This window comes from Coregonus clupeaformis, unplaced genomic scaffold (assembly GCF_020615455.1).
Source record: "Coregonus clupeaformis isolate EN_2021a unplaced genomic scaffold, ASM2061545v1 scaf0683, whole genome shotgun sequence".
Classification (NCBI taxonomy): Eukaryota; Metazoa; Chordata; class Actinopteri; order Salmoniformes; family Salmonidae; genus Coregonus; species Coregonus clupeaformis.
Genome location: NW_025534138.1, coordinates 169,800 through 192,380, shown reverse-complemented (window position 1 = coordinate 192,380; position 22,581 = coordinate 169,800). Strand labels below are relative to the sequence as shown.

The 22,581-nt window shown below is 39.6% G+C and overlaps 1 pseudogene; it reads left to right on the top strand.

The window, feature by feature from the left end:
* Positions 1-20,919, top strand: part of LOC123480953 — a 71,895-nt pseudogene extending 50,976 nt beyond the window's left edge.
* The last annotated feature ends 1,662 nt before the right edge of the window (positions 20,920-22,581 follow it).

Below are 22,581 nucleotides of genomic sequence, written 5' to 3'. Positions count from 1 at the left end.
TCCCTCTTTGCCATGAAAATGAACTTAATCCCCCAAAAAACTTTCCACTGCATTACAGCCCTGCCACAAAAGGACCAGCTGACATCATGTCAGTTATTCTCTCGTTAACACAGGTGAGAATGTTGACGAGGACAAGGCTGGAGATCACTCTGTCATGCTGATTGAGTTAGAATAACAGACTGGAAGCTTTAAAATGAGGGTGGTGCTTGAAATCACTGTTCTTCCTCTGTTAACCATGGTTACCTGGAAGGAAACACGTGCCGTCATCATTGCTTTGCACAAAAAGGGCTTCACAAGCAAGAATATTGCTGCTAGTAAGATTAAACCTAAATCAACCATTTATCGGATCATCAAGAACTTCAAGGAGAGAGGTTCAATTGTTGTGAAGAAGGCTTCAGGGTGCCCAAGAAAGTCCAGCAAGCGCCAGAACTGTCTCCCAAAGTTGATTCAGCTGCGGGATCGGGGCACCACCAGTGCAGAGCTTGCTCAGGAATGGCAGCAGGCAGGTGTGAGTGCATCTGCACGCACAGTGAGGCGAAGACTTTTGGAGGATAGCCTGGTGTCAAGAAGGGCAGCGAGGAAGCCACTTCTCTCCAGGAAAAACATCAGGGACAGATTGATATTCTGCAAAAGGTACAGGGATTGGACTGCTGAGGACTGGGGTAAAGTCATTTTCTCTGATGAATCCCCTTTCCGATTGTTTGGAGCATCCAGAAAAAAGCTTGTCCGGAGAAGACAAGGTGAGCGCTACCATCAGTCCTGTGTCATGCCAACAGTAAAGCATCCTGAGACCATTCATGTGTGGGGTTGCTTCTCAGCCAAGGGAGTGGGCTCACTCCTAATTTTGCCTAAGAACACAGCCATGAATAAAGAATGGTACCAACACATCCTCCGAGAGCAACTTCTCCCAACCATCCAAGAACAGTTTGGTGACGAACAATGCCTTTTCCAGCATGATGGAGCACCTTGCCATAAGGCAAAAGTGATAACTAAGTGGCTCGGGAACAAAACATCGAAATTCTGGGTCCATGGCCAGGAAACTCCCCAGACCTTAATCCCATTGAGAACTTGTGGTTGATCCTCAAGAGGCGGGTGGACAAACAAAAACCCAAAAATTCTGACAAACTCCAAGCATTGACTAAATAAAAAAATAAATATGCCATTTAGCAGACACTTTTATCCGAGCGACTTACAGTCATGCGTGCATACATTTTTGTGTATGGAAGAATGGGCTGCCATCAGTCAGGATGTGGCCCATAAGTTAATTGACAGCATGCCAGGGCGGATTGCAGAGGTCTTGAAAAAGAAGGGTCAACACTGCAAATATTGACTCTTTGCATAAACTTAATGTAATTGTCAATAAAAGCCTTTGACACTTATGGAATGCTTGTAATTATACTTCAGTATACCATAGTAACATCTAACAAAAATGTGAAGACCAAAACTTGTGTCATTCTCAAAACTTTTGACCACGACTGTATATGCATCAATAGTTGAAATTAGTTGCATTTTGACAGATAAACAGATGTGACCGGTCCAACCTGCTTTGCCACTGTTCATATCATGTCATTTGAGCCACACTGTGATCGTACCAGACTATTACCTGCATGGCCATGAGTATTGATATAGAGTTGGTACCCCCCTTTGCTGCTATAACAGCCTCCACTCTTCTGGGAAGGCTTTCCACTAGATGTTAGAACATTGCTGCGGGGACTTGCTTCCATTCAGCCACAAGAGCATTAGTGAGGTCGGGCACTGATGTTGGACAATTAGGCCTGGCTCGCAGTCGGCGTTCCAATTCATCCCAAAGGTGTTCGATGGGGTTGAGGTCAGGGCTCTGTGTAGGCCAGTCAAGTTCTTCCACAACAATCTTGACAAACCATTTCTGTATGGACCTCACTCTGTGCATGGGGGGCATTGTCATGCTGAAACAGGCAAGGGCCTTCCCCAAACTGTTCCTACAAAGTTGGAAACACAGAATTGTCTAGAATGTCATTGTATGCTGTAATGTTAAGATTTCCCTTCACTAGAACTAAGGGGCCTAGCCCGAACCATGAAAAACAGCCCCAGACCATTATTCCTCTTCCACCAAACTTTACAGTTGGCACTATGCATTCGGGCAGGTAGCATTCTCCTGGCATCTGCCAAACCCAGTCCGTCGGACTGCCAGATGGTGAAGTGTGATTCATCACTCCAGAGAACGCGTTTCCACTGCTCCAATGGCGGCGCGCTTTACACCACTCCAGCCGACGCTTAGCACTGCGCATGGTGATCTTAGGCTTGTGTGCAGCTGCTCGGCCATGGAAACCCATTTCATGAAGCTCCCGATAAACAGTTGTTCTGACGTTGCTTCCAGAGGCAGTTTGGAACTCGGTAATGAGTGTTGCAACCGAGGACAGACATTTCTTCCGCGCTACGCGCTTCAGCGATCCTGTTCTGTGAGCTTGGGTGGCCTACCACTTCATAGCTGAGCCGTTATTGCTCCTAGACGTTTCCACTTCACAATAACAGCACTTACAGTTGACCGGGGCAGCTTTAGCATGGCAGAAATTTGACGTGTTGGAACGGTGGCATCCTATGACAGTGGCACGTTGAAAGTTACTGAGCTCTTCAGTAAGGCCATTCTACTGCCAATGTTTGTCCATGGAGATTGCATGGCTTTGTGCTCCATTTTATACACCTGTCAGCAACAGGTGTGGCTGAAATTGCTGAATCCACAAATCTCCCCTCATATAAAGATTATTTTGTTTAGATTCATTAAATGGAGCGATGTGGATTTGAAATAGGCTCCGTCCGCTCTTCATTTTCCCCCTGGTCTCATTTGTAGTCCTTTGTATACTGCACCTCCTCCAGCTGCCATATGAAGATACAGACAATAGTACAGGGACACTGAGAGGATATTATATATGGCTGAGTCCCAAATGGCACCCTATTCCCTACATAGTGCATTAATTTTGACCAGAGCCCTATGTGCCCTGGTCAAAAGTAGTGCACTATATAGGGAATATGGTGATTCAAAATGTTTGGAATCTGCTCCTGTTCCTAATCTGGGCTATGAGGGGGTAAGGTGTGGGTCAGGTCAGTCTGTTGCATAAGGGAATTTCCATCGAAAAGCACCTATGAGCACCAACATGTGAAGTTCATAGGAGCATATCAAATTGGGTGTCAAACGAAAGCTAAGAGTCTATAATTATGGGAAATGAAGGCATAGATACATTTTTCAACCATTTAAAGAGAAGCATCCCAGTTAGCTGATGACCACCACATAATGCTAAACTGTGTCTAGAAAGGACTGGAGCACTAATGGTCTGTCACCGTCTATTTTACGGAGCCTAGTGTTTGAAGACAGACGTCTTCTAAGGGAACAGTATCATCACCATGGTGAAAAGAAAGTTGCCTGGATATGTGCTCTTCTCTTCTCATGCCTAGGATGGTCTTTAAGTGTCAGGTTGCTACCTTTGATCAACTAAGATTGGCCTAAGGGTTAACTTTAGGGGATTATGTCTAATTAAATAATTTATTTCCAAAATGCTATATCCACCAATGTTTTACAAGTTTTTTTCAATATAAATTATTCTTTATTAGATAATTTATTCATACATTTTAGATGTGTATGAGAATGAGTTTTTTTGCAAAAACGCTATGTATTCATTGTTTAGCTGGAATGGAATGTTCGTATCCTGTATATTTTACTGTGATATGTGGTTGTCTCACCTGGTTATCTAAAGATGAATGCACTTACTGTAAGTCACTCTGGATAAGAGCATCTGATAAATGACTTAAATGTCAAATGTTTTGCATACAGATCTCATATTACTGTATTGAAAAAAAAATACATGATTTTCTCTCTGAAATGAAACCATCAAGTGATAGATTTTAAACAAATACAGTACGTCTGTCATTGAACAACCCCATGCCATAATTAGATAGTGAAAAAACACACCAATATATTTAATAATTTCTTTAAAACAATAAAAGCTAATATATCAGCATTTCTGAAAATGGATATATAGTATTTTGGAATGAAACTCTTCAATTATAGGCAACAGCTAGTTACGCTAATGGAATATTTATCTGTAGACATTTCTCATGATGTTGTGTGTTTGTCTTTCTTGGTTTTCAGATTTGGATACATGTCTGTGTCCATTTATTGTTGTGCACCACATTTGGAGTCCATTCAACTGAATTTGGAAACGCTGTAACAGATGACATCACAAGCATTTCACTATTGGTAAGGTCCTCGGAAGTACTTACTTCTTCAAGCCACCAAAACTGCAAATCAAAGCTCTTTGGCTAATGCTCTTATTGTATTTAGCTGTCTCGATCCAGTTACTGCCAGTATGGTGTTTTATTCTCAACCAGGGATCCTTTCAAAATCAACCATTAGGCTTATGCGTAACATTGTCACAATGACAGTTGCACACAATTCATTTGTAAACTTTATATTTTGATACATTCATCCATTTAGATTCAGTCATTGTTTCCTAATACCACGTATCCTAATGGGGATTGTAATGAGAGTCTCACACAGTAGGACTTCCTGCATTAGCATTAGTGTTGTCACGATACCAGAATTTTGACTTTGATACCGATACCAGGTTTAATATCACGATACGTGATACCATCACGATATTCGATACCAAAACAATACCACGGCAAAAAAGGCGTATTAGCCAAAGTCACAGAATGGCACTTGATCCAGACAGATAAACTCAGCTACTGCTCTGTTGGATAGTTGGGCATCATTTGAGTTCAATATCATTACATTTGAAATTTGATGTCAACTTTTTTCAGAGACAGCCATGTATGCATTAATGAATCAATTATAAAATCATACAATTAATTTGGCTTTGTTTCTACCAATCTAACTACATAACGGTAATAATTTATTTGAATGGTAAATCTCTATTGATAAAATGGGGAAATCAAGACGTAGCCTAGGCGATCTATTCACAATACAGGTGAATGCATATTCAATAGGACTGTGTGCATGCATTGACTTTTGAGCTTGTTTCCGCTGCTTTCATAAGGCTACAGATGACAAACAATCTGTTTCCCTTCCATTTTCATAGAAGTAGCAATCTCTTCTTTTATAAAAGTGCATGCTGTCTCTTTAAACCCAGTAATGACATCATTCATGATGAGTCACACGCCCACATAGTCAGTTGAGTTCGGCGAGAAAGAGACGTGACAGACGAAGGGGGAAGGTGTCTTTGGATGGAGACGATTAAGTGAATTAATAAAGTTTTTGGTGACAATCAGCTTTGAAATCAGCATATTTTGCGTCATGGTTTGCATATGATCACAAGCAAAGTACTAGGGTAGTGAATTGATGTCAGCGTCATCTGGAAGCTAGCAAGGAAAGTTAGCCTACAAAGCTGGAAGCTTTGCATTGTAAAGTTTTCTAGCCTGTATGGACATTGTTTTGCAATAAGTAATTAACTGTTTCAACATTTCTACATGCCTTGTTGGATTATTCAAGTGTGTTAACTTCTGTGCAGCATGAGTTGGGAGCCAACATGTTGCATGAATGGTGCGCTCCCGCTAAGGGGACATCGGCTGCACTGATAGGCAGACTTGATCCTCTCAATCAGTATACGACATGAGACACATTTGAGAGAAGTAACGAAAGTAACAACAATTCTACTATAGAACTGTTTTTTAATGTTCGAGTATCAAAAAAGTACTGAAGTTTTGATATACTGTGTAATACTAATTAGCATTAGTGTAAATCAGTAGTTTAATCTCTGAGATTTGTTCTGGTAACAAACCCAAATGTTCCCCAAACATTTCTGGTAATTTTTTTTGATATTGTCTGTTTTTGAACAGAAACAAAATATACCTAAAGATTACAAGATTCCTGTGACATACATTCCGAAAGAAGTGGTGAGAAATTTTTTTTTTCTTATTCAATAGCATGATTACTCTATTATTATAACTTCAAATGTTTGTATTCCTTAGAAAATATATTTGAATGTCTATGTTGCCTGACTTTTTTTTTTGAGGATGGACTAAAATTTGTAAATTTCAAAACTGTCCAGTAGCCATGATTCTTATTTCCTGATTCTTGTTTTCTTTTTCAGGGTGGAATGTGTTGGGTATCGCTAAATGTTTTCCACTTGGAACTCAGTTTACGAGGATTAGCAGACAAGTTTGGAAACATTTCGTCCAACAAATATAATATCAGCATATTGATCGAAATGCTGAAAGAGACGCGATATCACATGAAGAACTTGGTATGTTTTGAGCTTTGGTTCTAATACTAATAATGTAACTGCGTTAGCTCCTATGACAGGTTTCTTTTGATGAGGACACATGTTTAAGGCTATTCAAAATGCATCTTTGAAGTGCATTACTGTACATAGAATATTTATCATACCAATATGTCATTACCAATTACAATTATCGCAATAAGCATATCACCCATAGTGCAACGGGTTAGTTGAACGCTTCAACTGCATCAAAACATTGAAGGCTGAATTGGCAAAGGTCTTGTTGGATAGCTTTGATTGGGATGACTACCTAGCTGCCTCTAGTGGAGCTGGCCAATAACACATACATTCATGCAATCCTTTCTGGCCCATTGACATGAAATAGAGCAATACAAGAGACTAGAATAAATTAATAAAACAGGTTTACACAAGTTCTTAGCACAAATAGCCCAGTGACCACATCATCTTACATCTGAGTTGTCTGCAATAATGTCTTGTGAGGACTGGGTCATCTGTCAGGTAGAGCAGGTATTCACAAAGGGACCTGGGGATCTCTCGTAGTCTCATGAGAGTAAAGCAATACGTTCATAATGTACAGTAGGTGTAATAAATTGTTAAAGCATATTACTCATATTATTCTGGCTAACTTCGCTCATAATCCAATAGGAATAATTAAGTCCCCCTTGTCCTGAATAAAAAGACAAGATTGAAGTTACTTAATTTTGGGCTCAAACATCCGTCCAGCTGTGTTCTTTGAACTATTTGCTGCATGGCTAAATGAGAGCACCATTGGGAGACAAAAGTTAAAACTAACGTGTTTTATGTTTTGAATTTCACATCATTGAGATTATTATTCCCCTTTTGTATCCTCAGGAGGCGATCACGTACGATTTTGAGTGCCACTACAGAGACGAGCAATGGCAGACAGGACACTATTTTCATTTTGTTGAAGATTTTCTAAAACGGCCCGTTCGAATAGAGATTCGCCAGAAGAATGTGATCCACCTCCCTGTCCCACAACAACAAAGGCAGCAACAACTACAATAACAACACAATACCCTACATCAGGTAAATGTTGAAGCATTTAAAAAATTTTTTTTAATGTTATCCAACGTCATTGTTGCATTCGCTCATATTCAGATAGTGGTCAATGCTGATATGGTCATAGGAGTCAGCTCTCAGTTTCAATCTTGCTAAGTAGTCTAAAATATCCTGTGGTGGTCTTCATATGCCAGAATTAAAAACTACTATTTGTCTTCTTTGGTGGATCGGCACCGGTACCTCTCCATTAAATTATTTCTCTTGTGAACAGACTTTCTTTTTAGTCAGATCTCTTTTTAGTTTTTTTTGTGTATTTTTATCTGTGTCCTATACAGAATATTCTCTCTATTTTCTGTTCAAAGAACTTCACATGACAAAACATGAAATGTACCAGGTGCTTGGAAGGTCCATTGTGACATTAGTGCTTCAGCCGAGTCACAGAACCAAAGGAAGATGTCCCCCGATGGACCCCTTGAAAGGGAAGAAAAATACTGAAACCGCATCTGTGATGGGACTTTTTAGCACACTCTCGCTCTTGCTGTCTGTGATTTATTTGCTGCAAAGAGTAGCAATGTAATGCAACCCGTCAAACTGGTGTAGGCCTACTACAGTAGCTACCTTTCCTCAATTCAGGAAGTAAACCAAATGTAAATTCAATAATAGAAAAAAGGGCACTTTAATGACTTCTCAATAAACAGAAGTAGAAGCTATTTTTACATTTCTGAATTTTTAATTTAATATTGAGTCAAAAGGGATCATTCCCTTCATTTGCTAATTGGTTAAAAGCCTGTGTCACTTGATTTATGAAGAGTCTGCAGGGGGAATGGCATTCATCCTTAAAGGCTTTAGTCTAGTCACATTACAGTTCTTGTCTAAACTCATGTTTTATGTTCTTAATTTAGAATAGATTTTTGGTAGCACTTTACATTTCAGCTCGGTAATAACATGGTAATAAACATTTAATTGCTAGGTTGCCAATGTAGTTTCCTCCAAGTCCTTTCCTGACATCCCAACTAGCCTGTGGTGTGTTACCTGGAAACAGAGAGAACCCAGAATCAGTGCTGGAAAACATTACTCATTTCTCTTTAGTTCTACCGTTATCAGACCTGGGTTAAAATATGTGTATTTGTTATTTAAATATTATTTTCTGTGAGTATTTGAGTATTTTCAAATTCATAACCCAAAACATCTACTTTTATTTTAGTAGTTGAATGGTCATTTGTAAAAACCAAATAGTTGATGCACAAATACTCTGACCTCAAATTATTAATTATTTCAAATATTATTTTCAAATACCTGGGTTACATGCATGGGAGTGTATATGAGTCAATGTATTTGAGTATTTTCAAATACTTTCCAAGTGTATTTCCAAATATTTTCCAATATTCAACTACTTCTTTTTTAAAATAAAGGTTGTCTGAATACTTGTTTTGAAATGTATTGAAAAGTAATTGAAATACCTAAAATAGTATTTGAACCCAGGTCTGAATGTTATTATAACTAAAAATGTAGGAAGAGTAAAGCAAGCTACTTTTGTCTTTCTATGTGAAGGCTATTTACATAACCTAGAACATTTGGAGGATGTCAAACACTGTCAATTAGGCTACTAGCTATGTTGGTTGTTTTGATTAAATTTTGGCTCTAGGTTTAGGAAATGTCAGATACAGATGTTTAAAAAATGTAAAATACTCCAGCTTGAACTTCCCTAGATAAATCAGCACCACCCACCTTGTCAGCACTGCACAACTATTATTGGCCGGCACTTAGTCTGTCTGCATGCTGCTTTCTAGTGATCTAGTTCCCTCTCCTTCACCTGAAATCCATAAAGTATAAAACATTCTGCTAGCTGGTAGCTAAATAGCCAAACTAGCATTGCATCACAGAATCAGAATCTCCTTTATTCGCCAAATACATTTGCATGTACAGGAATTTGACTTGGTGAAATGGTGCTGCCACAACAGACAGACAATAAACATACAGACAACATATATAGACACAGACCTTACACAATCCACATACAGTATGTGCACTATAAAACTGAAGCTCAAAACTACAGAATACACTGTAAAACACTATAATCTACATTATAACGTATGCATGTAGAGATGTATAAAATAAAATGTTTACAAGATGATGCGCAATGGGGGAAATATATATGCAACAGTCAACTGGTGGCAGAGCACAGAAGGCAGAGCAAAGAGCAATGTGCAGTTGTAGGATAAAAGTGCAGGGTGAAGAGTCTGTGGATTAATATTGCAGAGTGCAAAGTCCATGAGTGAGAAGATCATCGTGGACCAGTTAGCCATGGTAAGGGCCACGGCGTGGGGGAAGAAGGAGCTGTTCAGGTGGCGCAAGGTTTTAGTCGTGATTGACTTTAACATTTTTACAGAGGGGAGTCTTTGGAATAGTGGTTGACCAGAGTGGAAGGGGTCGACGAAGACCTTTCTGCACACTTCCTCGCCCTGGAGTCGTGCAGGACCTCGATGGAGGGCAGGTGGCAGCCGATGATCCTCTTAGCAGACAGGACAATTAGTTGAAGTTTGCCCTTGGACCGGGCAGACGCATTCCCGAACCAGACAGTGATCGAGGAGGTGAGGCTGGACTCACTGATGGCTGCGCAGAACCGGATCAGTATTGTCTGTGAGAGTTTGAATTTCTTCAGTTGGCACAAGAAGTACATCCGCTGGTGTGCCTTCTTGGTGATTGCTGTGATGTTGTCCTCCCACTTGAGGTTGTGGGAGATGATGGTCCTCAGGAATCTGAATGACTCAGCCGTACTTACAGCTGAGACGTTGATTTCAAGGGGGATAGGTGGTGAGGGATGCTTCCTGAAGTCAATCACCATCTCCACAGTTTTGAGTGTTCCGCTCCAGGTTATTATATCACACGGTATAAAACTATTTTTACACAATGCCATCTCATTGCTTCTAGTTCACTAGCATCACAACAACATTAGGCAAGGATTTATGAAATTAATTAATTGTAGTGGAGCAGGTGGAGAGTGTCAAGTTCCTTGGTGTCCACATCACCAACAAACTATCATGGTCCAAACACACCAAGAAAGTCATGAAGAGGGCACAACAACGCCTTTTCCCCCTCAGGAGACTGAAAAGATTTGGTATGGATCCCCAGACCCTCAAAAAGTTCTACAGCTGCACCATCGAGAGCATCCTGACCGGTTGCATAACCGCCTGGTATGGCAACTGCTCGGCATCCGACCGTAAGGTGCTACAGAGGGTAGTGCGTATGGCCCAGTACATCACTGGGGCCAAGCTTTCTGACATCCAGGACCTATATACCAAGCGGTGTCAGAGGAAGGCCCAAACAATTGTCAAAGACTCCAGTCACCCAAGTCAGACTGTTCTCTCTGCTACCGCACGGCAAGCGGTACCGGAGTGCCAAGTCCAGGTCCAAAAGGCTCCTTAACAGCTTCTACCCCCAAGCCATAAGACTGCTGGACAATTAATCAAATGGCCACCCGGATTATTTGCATTGACCCCCCCCCTTGTTTTTACACTGCTGCTACTCGCTGTTTATTATCTATGCATAGTCACTTTACCCCTACCTACATGTACAAATTACCTCGACTAACCTGTACCCCCGCACATTGACTCGGTACCGGTACCCCCTGTATAGATACTCATTATTGTTGTTTTATTATGTTACTTGTTTTATTTTTTACTTTAGTTTATTTAGTAAATATTTTCTTAAAACTACATTGTTGGTTAAGGGCTTGTAAGTAAGCATTTCACAGTAAGGTATTCGGCACATGTGACAAATACAATTTTATTATTAAACCGTAGGTCTCATCAATACATACAGTGGGGAAAAAAAGTATTTAGTTAGCCACCAATTGTGCAAGTTCTCCCACTTAAAAAGATGAGAGAGGCCTGTAATTTACATCATAGGTACACATCAACTATGACAGACAAATTGAGAAAAAATAATCCAGAAAATCACATTGTAGGATTTTTTTATGAATTTATTTGCAAATTATGGTGGAAAATAAGTATTTGGTCACCTACAAACAAGCAAGATTTCTGGCTCTCACAGACCTGTAACTTCTTCTTTAAGAGGCTCCTCTGTCCTCCACTCGTTACCTGTATTAATGGCACCTGTTTGAACTTGTTATGAGTATAAAAGACACCTGTCCACAACCTCAAACAGTCACACTCCAAACTCCACTATGGCCAAGACCAAAGAGCTGTCAAAGGACACCAGAAACAAAATTGTAGACCTGCACCAGGCTGGGAAGACGGAATCTGCAATAGGTAAGCAGCTTGGTTTGAAGAAATCAACTGTGGGAGCAATTATTAGGAAATGGAAGACATACAAGACCACTGATAATCTCCCTCGATCTGGGGCTCCACGCAAGATCTCACCCTGTGGGGTCAAAATGATCACAAGAACGGTGAGCAAAAATCCCAGAACCACACGGGGGGACCTAGTGAATGACCTGCAGAGAGCTGGGACCAAAGTAACAAAGCCTACCATCAGTAACACACTACGCCGCCAGGGACTCAAATCCTGCAGTGCAAGACGTGTCCCCCTGCTTAAGCCAGTACATGTCCAGGCCCGTCTGAAGTTTGCTAGAGTGCATTTGGATGATCCAGAAGAGGATTGGGAGAATGTCATATGGTCAGATGAAACCAAAATAGAACTTTTTGGTAAAAACTCAACTCGTCGTGTTTGGAGGACAAAGAATGCTGAGTTGCATCCAAAGAACACCATACCTACTGTGAAGCATGGGGGTGGAAACATCATGCTTTGGGGCTGTTTTTCTGCAAAGGACCAGGACGACTGATCCGTGTAAAGGAAAGAATGAATGGGGCCATGTATCGTGAGATTTTGAGTGAAAACCTCCTTCCATCAGCAAGGGCATTGAAGATGAAACATGGCTGGGTCTTTCAGCATGACAATGATCCCAAACACACCGCCCGGGAAATGAAGGAGTGGCTTCGTAAGAAGCATTTCAAGGTCCTGGAGTGGCCTAGCCAGTCTCCAGATCTCAACCCCATAGAAAATCTTTGGAGGGAGTTGAAATCCATGTTGCCCAGCTACAGCCCCAAAACATCACTGCTCTAGAGGAGATCTGCATGGAGGAATGGGCCAAAATACCAGCAACAGTGTGTGAAAACCTTGTGAAGACTTACAGAAAACGTTTGACCTGTGTCATTGCCAACAAAGGTTATATAACAACGTATTGAGAAACTTTTGTTATTGACCAAATACTTATTTTCCACCATAATTTGCAAATAAATTCATAAAAAATCCTACAATGTGATTTTCTGGATTTTTTTTCTCATTTTGTCTGTCATAGTTGACGTATACCTATGATGAAAATTACAGGCCTCTCTCATCTTTTTAAGTGGGAGAACTTGCACAATTGGTGGCTGACTAAATACTTTTTTTCCCCACTGTAGCTAGCTACTTGAACACAGCATGCACTAAACACAGACTGAGGAAAGAGAGCAAGAGCACATGCTCTGTTGATTTTACATTACATTTTTACATTTTAGTCATTTAGCAGACGCTCTTATCCAGAGCGACTTACAGGAGCAATTAGGGTTAAGTGCTTTGCTCAATGGCACATCGACAGATTTTTCACCTAGTCGGCTCGGGGATTAGAACCAGCGACCTTTCGGTTACTGGCACAACGCTCTTAACCACTAAGCTACCTGCATTCCTGTAGACTATATCAATCCATCGCAGAGCGATTGTCAACCACAAAAAAATAACAAAGAGCAACGAAAAGGGAATTTTGGTGAAATTTAGGAGGTGAATGTAACGAGTATAATAACATTGTTCTATTGTCTTTCACCAGAATCCTTTTATTGACGGACTTTGTTATTTTTCATGTCTTCAGCTATGTGATAGATTGCTTTGGTCTGCTATAATGTCAGATCAATGCGTGCGTGTGCTCTCTGCTCAGTGTGCTGCTTGTGCTTAATGCTTGCTGAGAAGCGGTAGCTAGCTAGCTATGTATTTATGGGACAAGTGCTCCAGTATATTATTGTTTAAAAAGTGTAGAACACATAAAAGTGCATGTGCAATTCATAAAAGTTTCCTAATGTTGTAGTGACACGACTGAACTAGAGGTGATTATAGTTAGTATTAGTATTGTGTAAAAAAAAAATTATACCGTGTCGTTTATGCAATGCTAGGTTGGCTATTTGGCTAGCTAGCTAGCAGGGTGTTTTATATACACTTGCATTTCAAGTGGAGAACTGGATCACTAAAAAGCAGCATGCAGGCAAAGTGCCGGTCAGCCATACACCTGCAGTACACCCTTTGCAGGGGTCTTCCAATAATTTTCTGACAAGGTATGGTTGTGCTGATGTAGCTAGCTAGCTAACGTTAAGCATGGGGAGAAGGGGAGCTCAAGCTGGAGTATTTCGATTTTTGGAGATATCTGCTATTTTCTGAAACCTTGAGCCTCAAATCATATCAAACAATGTAGCAAGACAACATAGTAACGTTAGCGTAATTGACCATTTTTGATCCTGAAATAATTTGAGGTGGTCCCAATGACATTTCCTGCTAGGTTATAGGGGGTTAATGTAAATAGCCTACACATACAAAAAAAATATATATAACTTGTTTAAAGGTGCAATCTGTGATTGCTAGATCCATTTTTGGACTTTTAAATACCCATTGATTCTTGAAGAATGTACTGTAATTTAAAAATGCCTTATGAATTTAGTTCAACTGTTGTACCCCATCAGAACCCAAACTATCATCTTGTTTCACTCCATTGTTTGTAAACAAACACAGTATAGCCTCATAACATCGTTAAAGGTATAGGCAGCATTGCAACAAAGACGCGGAAGACGCAGATTTCTTAACACGCTACTAATGGGAGATTACACGGCGCTCTGAGCTAAAATAACACTGGTTGCAACGAAAAAACATTTACATTTTAATAATTTAGCAGGCGCTCTTATCCAGAGCGACTTACATCCAGTAGGAATCATGCAGGTAGTCCATCAGGAAAACAATCCTGCAGATAGTTCTCAAATAAATCCTGCAGGAATTGTCCTACACCAAAATGGCTCCAAAATCTTTTGGGATATCCTATAGGTAAGATTCCTGCAGGTAATTCCACAAGATTTCCAAGGCCATTTTCCTGTAGGACAACCTGCTGGATTCCTTCCTCATCCTTCAGAGAATGTCATGTAGGACAATCCACATTCTTTCAGAAGAATGGACAGAAAGCACAAGATATCAGATTGCATGGCAATTGTACTATACAATGAAGCAACAGCGGATGTTTGTCCATTTCACCAGCACTGCAGAAAATATTATTCCTAGGAGAAAGAAAAAGCATATTTTGTAACAAGTCGGAAAGTAATGGTGGCATCAAATGAACAGCTTATGTGTATTGGTGTGAAGGGAAATGGATGTCTGCAATGGTAAACTTGGTTATAGTTGGTTTTAATATGACTGGTACACCAACAAAATCTGTGAGTATGTGGGTGTATTAGGCTCTGTTTTAATGGGAGAAATGAGAGGCTGAAACTGTGTGATGTTACCTTCGCCTGCATGGCTGTCAAGTGCTGCCTTCTGTGGTAGTCAGTCTCACTGTTGTTTACAGGCTCTGTCTTAACTGGGGAGGAGAAGGCAGAGTTCAGAATATAACTGCAGGACATCTGTGTGTGTGTTACATGAACAACTGCGACAAAAGTGCAAATTATATACTGTAGTAGTAAAAGACAACCTACTCACATTTAACTAGTAGACTACTGAACTAATTTACGAACGCGCAATAACCGTTCAATATGACCGGTGTCAGTAAATGTCGGCAAAAAAACATAATTAAATTGTTGCCAGCTGCACAATGACAGTCACCAACACTAAATAACATGAAAACAGCCTAACCAGTGACCCCACTTAGAAATGTCCTTGTTTTCGAAAGAAAAGCATTTTTTTGTTCATTAAAATACATTCAAATTGATCAGAAATACAGTGTAGACATTGTTAATGTTGTAAATGGCTATTGTAGCTGGAAACGGCTGATTTTTTACGGAATATCTACATAGGCGTACAGAGGCCCATTATCAGCAACCATCAGTCCTGTGTTCCAATGGCACGTTCTTTGCAACTCTGCCTAGAAGGTCAGCATCCCGGAGTCGCCTCTTCACTGTTGACGTTGAGACTGGTGTTTTGCTAATCAAGTTTTCAGCATAATTGCAAAAGGGTTTTCTAATGATCAATTAGCCTTTTAAAATGATAAACTTGGATTAGCAAACACAGCTTGCCATTGGAACACAGTACTGATGGTTGCTGATAATGGGCCTCTGTACGCCTATGTAGATATTCCATAGAAGATCTGCCGTTTCCAGCTACAATAGCCATTTAAAACATTAACAATGTCTACACTTTATTTCTGATCAATTTGTTGTTATTTTAATGGACAAAAAAATTGCTTTTCTTTCAAAAACAATGACATTTCTAAGAGACCCCAAACTTTTGAACGGTAGTGTGTGCGCACACACACAAATACATACACATACCCTTTAAAAAATATATTTTCTCCTTTATTACTTTCTAACCCTACCACTCCTCCCCTAATTGGAGTAAACTAGTGAACAACAACGATTAGGCCTCTACTTCCATCATATACATACTCTATACATTTTATACATTACATTTAAGTCATTTAGCAGACGCTCTTATCCAGAGCGACTTACAAATTGGTGCATTCAACTTAGTATAGCCAGTGGGACAACCACCACCTTTTTTCCCCTTATTTTTTTTTATGGGGGGGTGGGGTGGGGGAGGGGGGTAGAAGGATTACTGTTATACTATTCCAGGTATTCCTTAAAGAGTTAGGGTTTCAAGTGTCTCCGGAAGGTGGACAAAGTCTATTTTACAATAGTTATATTTTGTTTGTTTTTACTCCTGTCTTTCCTCTACCCTCACCCTCTCCCATCCATTTCTGATGTCCATCCGGTTTGATTTCTATTTGCCATATCTTTCAAACTGTGCTCTTTCACAAAAGTTCTTAACCTATAACCTATATGTGTTTTACGCACACAGTATGTTTTACATTAGCTATCTTGTTTTACATTAGCTATCTTGTTGTTATTAGTTGTTATTAGTCCCAAGTTGTTATTCAACCCCTCCCATCTATCTCTTAACACCATCCAGTTTTGATTTCTATTTGCCATACATTTTTCAACTGTGCTGTTATGTTTCACAAAGGTTCTGAATCTTTCTATTTTCATTGTTTCTACAGATTGTAAATAAACAATTTTGCTAAAGTATTATTATATTATTGATCGATTGACTTTGACTTTTCAGATCACCCAGTAGTGCTGTCTGCAGGGTTAGCTCCAGGTAAATATTGCAATTCTTCAGCCATTCCTGGACCTGTGACCAAAAACAAGCTACATATGGACAGTACCTAAACAAATGATCTAATGATTCTGTCTCTTCGCAGACAAATCTGTAGAGCTGGGAAGGTTGTATCCCCATATAAATAACATTTTATTGGTTGCAAGAATCCGGCGTCGTTTTGCGTATCAGTTCCTAAACCATGTGCCATGGAATCGGTACGTCCAAAATCTCTTCCCAACTATTTTGCGATCTATATGGCACAGCTGTCAATTTTTGTGTCCTTAAATGAAACTGATATACTTTTTTATTTATCACAATTTTCTTTAACCAATTATGGTCTTTAATGCAGGACCTGTAGACAAGTTCCTTACTTTTTCCCCCTTCCACTTTCCTCTTCCATTTTTGCGGTAATGTTGCAATTAGTTGGTTGTAATTTTGGGTAGCTGCATGTGCGACATAACTCCACCAGTCCTACCTATGATATAATTTACGAAGATTATACCTTTTTAAAACATTCTTTCAAGAAATAATGTTTTTTTATCAATTAGTATATTTGAGGTTAACCACAATATTTGTTGCATTATTTGTTCTGTCTTTTCTGGTGGATTACATTGAAATTGCAACCAACTTTCTATGGCTTGTTTAAAAAATAGCAATATACTATTAGTTTAGTTTGAGTATACTGTAAACAAACGGTATCCTTTCAGTTGAGCGTACTAACGCTTCACCTGTCTACCGGAAGTTGATGCTGTTGCTGTGCAACCTCTTGCTAGCTTGTTAGCGTCACAAATGACTAGCTAGACATCTTACGACTTCATTAACAATGTCCATTGAAAACGCACAATGACTATACCACTTAGCTGAAGCTAAGAATGACGTGAATAATCAAGTCAATAAACACTGAATAGTTAGTTAGATAGCATATAGTTAATATACTGGCAAGTTCGATGTATTAGTAACCAACTAATGTTAGGTAGCTAGCTAACATACCGGTACATACTGCTGTAATGATATGCTATTCGGTTCTTAAGGATAGCGTAGCTAACAAATTGTCAGCCAACATAACGTGGAACGTAGCTTATTTGAAAAGTCGTTACTTTATTACATTACTCAACATTTTCTTAACATTTGTCATAGATAGTTAAAGCAATCAATTTGTATCCCCTCTCGTCGGACTTCGGCTGCATAATTTCCGCCATTTACTTCAAATATGAAAACGCTGTGAAGCCAAGCCCATTTCTGAAGAATTGCCTTATGGGCCCTAAAAGCACAGAAATAGTGTCCACTGCTTGTATACCTCGTATTTTGGCTAAATTAGTACGACATGCGGGAACTTTTGGCATACTAACTATATCCATACTAAATTTACCTCACAAATAGTACGGTTAGTATAAATATTCGAACACAGCTTCACTCATCATCACAAATTGTAAGCCAGCTAGTTACAGTGCCTCCTAAACACATGATTGGGAAAAGAGAGTGGGCTTTCAGCTGATCATTGATTTACATCAATCAACAGTTAGCTAGCTAGCTAGCTTGATTTCTTTTACTGATTGTGATTTATTTTCAATGCTCGTTTCAAATAACTTCATAATATAAATAATCTAACTCAAGATATATGGCTGGCTGGCTAATGTGGATATTAGCTTGTGTGGATATTTTTATATGGGGGTTAGCTAGACTACCTGTGTTGCTGCTGCCCTGACACACATGTGCAATTCCTGACTGAAGAAGGGATGGAGTTGGGTCGTTGATGCAGACGTTGATCTATGTCTTTCTGCCTCTCTGCTGCGCATATGAGCCAACCAGACTGAATATTGATGATGTAGGCTAAATCAAGTGATATCAAGTGTTAATAAAATGTTATGTTGCTGTGGCAGTACTGTTGATATTTAAACTAGGAGATAGCTACACACACTCAATCGGTGACTGCATCTCTCAAGCTATGCATATTTGGATACCGGTTCCACAATCTCTGTACAGGGGACCCTGGGAAAATACGCAACCGTGCGCATGCGAGCTTCGTACAGGGCGATCAACAGGCGGAACCAACGGATGGGGTGGAGGGTGGTGACGACTTGCGGGCAGTGGGTTTTGATAAACAATGACAAAAACTAAATGGGGGGGTTATAGCACCACCCAAAAGGACACTTGAGACTGGAAGGGCAAAAGGGCACAGGTAGAGCCCTCTATGCACATGCCTGTTACCATGTTATTATCCAGTTATTAATGAGCTGGAATGTAAAGTGTCTCCTCCCAGTGTCTCCTCCATCACTGACAATATTGAAATAGCGTGAGCCATGAGGTGTGATGGATTTACTGTAGCCAATCATTTTCCATGCTTCAATCAGGCTATGAGAGATGGGATGGATATGAGACATGTTTTTGGTATTTGTAACAGAGAGACATACATTTACAGTCAATTATCATGTGAAAGAAAACAGGCAAATATCTATGACATAAATGGTTAGTTCCAGGCAAAGTCCCTTAGACTGAGTCAGTTAGAAGTTGAGGAGGTTATATTACAATTATTAGCCAGCTTTCAAATACAAATGGTTGTTATACAAACAATTTTAATGGTCTGACTTCATATGATTTCTTTGCTTGCACCTTTTCGATAATCTTACAGACTACAAACCTTTCTGTCCCTACAGGGAACGAGCCTCTGAGGTTCCTGCCAGAAGTAGTGGAGAGAAGCCTCCTGTCACTACTTGTCATTCCTATTGCAGCCATCGTGTTTCTGTTTGTGTGGAAGGTGAGCTGTTCTTTGACCCTAAGGACCTGCAACTTAACCTGATTGTTGGCAATTGTCATTCCAGTGTTTGAGTCTGGTGCCACTCTATAGATTGTTGTTTTGTCTGTGGACATTGTGCAGTCTATGTTCATTGTTAATCTCTTTGATTGCAAGTACATTTTTTGGTCTTTGATGGTTGTTTTCTCTGTGACTGTCTGGGTGTTTCTTTCCCAGTAACTGCTACTTTGACTTTTGTTTTGTTAGTGAATTTGACTGTGTGTGTTTGTGGGTTACCATGGGTTCCCTTGGTGTTTTAAAGATCCAATGCAGCCTTAAGTAAGTTACTGTGATTCGTTTTAAAGGAAAATTGTAACAAATAAACAAAAATAGCTTCTTAGCAAAGAGCAATTCCTCAAGCAAGAATTTAGCTAGGACTGTCTGGGAGTGGTCTGTGTGGGGAGGGGAAAACTGAAAACTATCTGTTGTTGTCAGAGAGGTTTGGAACTCTTTCTTATCAGTATATTAACTAATTTTCAGGCAGGACAAAACTCCATCCCACCAAAACAAGTTGACATTTCAGGTTGTCTTTTCAAACAGCTCTTACACTAAAAGGGCATTATCATAATTTTCACAATTTCACAGTATTATTCCAACCTCAGTGTGGAAATACATATAAAACAAAGGAAAATCACGTTTTTGACTGCTCTGGGCCTTTAACTAAGTGTTACTCTTATCTAACAGGTGAAATCCAGGAGCAACCAACATCAATCAGATGAACCGAACTCAGTTGAAGGGGGCCTCTTCACAGGAACAGAAGGGAGTTTGGCACCTCCACTAGATGACATTTCTGAAAAGTAAAGACATTCACTCATCTGTTGTTTAATTTAATCTATCAATTCACTAATCTTAATATCTGACAGGTTTGCGTGTGCCAAAATAATTTAGTAGTTTTGTGGTGAGGTGAATTTTTATCTACATATGTCAATAGATTTATGGTAAATGTTTTGTCCATTACAGGAACAGATTGAACATCATTGAGACAGTGTAATTGTTCAATCCATGGAAATTGGTGAGATTTTTCATATCAATACGTGACCTCAAAGACGGAAAACCATCTTAGCCAACTGCTGACATTTATGGCTTGACAACGAAGAGTATGGAACTAGGATAATTATTCTTAGCTCGCTGTATGTAAAGATTAACACTAATTTACTGTACATCCACTTCTTTCTATCTCTCTCTTAGGTGTACAGAGGAGTCATCTAAGAAAGAGCAAGCAAACAAAAGCAAACATAAAACTGAATTTCTTATGGTGAAAGACTTGCTTCTTTCCTGTCTAGAAACTGCCAGTCTTCACATACCAGAACCAGATAATGGTATCACATTGACTCCACACAAAAATGTGCTCAGTCTTATCACTCCTGCAATAAGCTGGGAGTTTTTCTTGCGAGAATATATTAACCTGTCGTCTACTATCAAATTTCATCAAAGGAAGCTGAAAAGGAGTGTGTGATTCTCCTGGAAACATCTGGAGACATCAATAACTGTTGAAAACACAGTGAACTTCATGGGAATAAGTTGGTTTCACTAGCACTCCCCGTTTGCACTTTGCGTGGGTTTGGCTGGAGCATGGACACTAGTTCTACTCAAGAACGTAGCATAGAACAAACGCCTACAAATGGCTTTCTTTCATTAGGACTGAAGCATAAATGACTACCTCTAGTCGCCCTCACTTTCCTCAACTTCTCAGCAGCATTCCACTCCACTTCCTTCTACATCTTGGTTTCCATTGGACATTCCCTGAGATTCTATTTTGAAATTATTTAGCTAGAAATATTCTCAGATCTAACCATCTGTTTTGTTTGATGTTTTTGGCCATGTAAGTACGGAATGGATGAGGTTGTTGGATGTATTTATTTATTTACTCGGAATGCTGACAGCATAATATTGCTGCGGTTGGAGAAAAACAACTGACAATGATTCAGCTCATCTATAGAAATACTAAATGAGCAGGATAAGGTCTACGAGGGTGCATTATAAAGAATACATAACCCATCATTCTGCAATGCATAAAGCCTACATAAACAGCACACTGGAATCTATAAACATGCGTTATCTATATTATTAAAACAGCCATAGAGTGCTGTACATACGCATGTATGATGGTGTTGTTAATTGCTTATGAATGGGTTGTATGAAATGCTTTTGTTGGAGTTGTAAATGTAAAAAAAAATGTGCTGCTTTGACTAACTTTCATTTAACCCATTATATACAGTAAAAAGTATTCTCCCTATTGCAATCAATGGTAGATCTTACATATCCATATTGATTTAGAGCAGACGTTGAGGATCTGATAACGCAAGGTTTTTCTATGCCCTCAATGCACAAGAAAGAGGTGGTCTAGCCTCAAGTAAACCAGTTTGGTATCAGATTCTGCAATTACATTATAACTCTGCTCTGGTATATTGCAGCCTAACCACCCATAAGGTATATTCTGTATCTTGTATGTACACAGCTGTACAGTTTCTGTGAGGACAGTGTCTAGCAGTTTATCCACTGTCTATCAAATCGTGTGGTACTTGTGTTGTACTCAGCAACTCAGGCTATGATATGGCAGCATAATTATAAAGATTAATCTGAGAAAAGTCGGATCCCCAGCCACGGCCATCATTCTATTAAACCCAGAATTTGTGTATGACATTTCACCAACTCATCAGGAGACTACTAAGAATGGAGGCAAACAGTTGACAAAAAAACAACATGGAGGACCTGAGACCAAGAACCTGTCTCATCGATAGGTGTTGGTTGTCTCTCAGTGACCATGAACCAATGGGATAGATACACCGCTGCTAGAAAGTGTTGTGGACAAAACCTAGAGAAGAGTGTTGAATCATTGCCCAACTGGTTGTAATGACCTCCCACCAATGGAAACAACCTGTTACTTGTATTGTCTTTGTTGCCCCTATATGTAAACCCGTTACCCTTATTTCAATACACAATTCTGATACTCATCCAAACAAAAGGACCCTAAGCCTAAGTGGAAGCCATATTAAATATCAGGACACAGTCAGCGCAATAACCCTTTTCACTTAAATACTTATACTTATACTCCTTATATGAAACGGTTCCAATGGAAAAACCTGTTTATGTCATCAAGTGTATTTGGGAAATATATCTTGGACTTTTCTGTTAGAAGAGTGTTTTCATAGTGCAAAATGGAGTGTAAGTAAAAAAAATAAACACATTGGTGTTCAT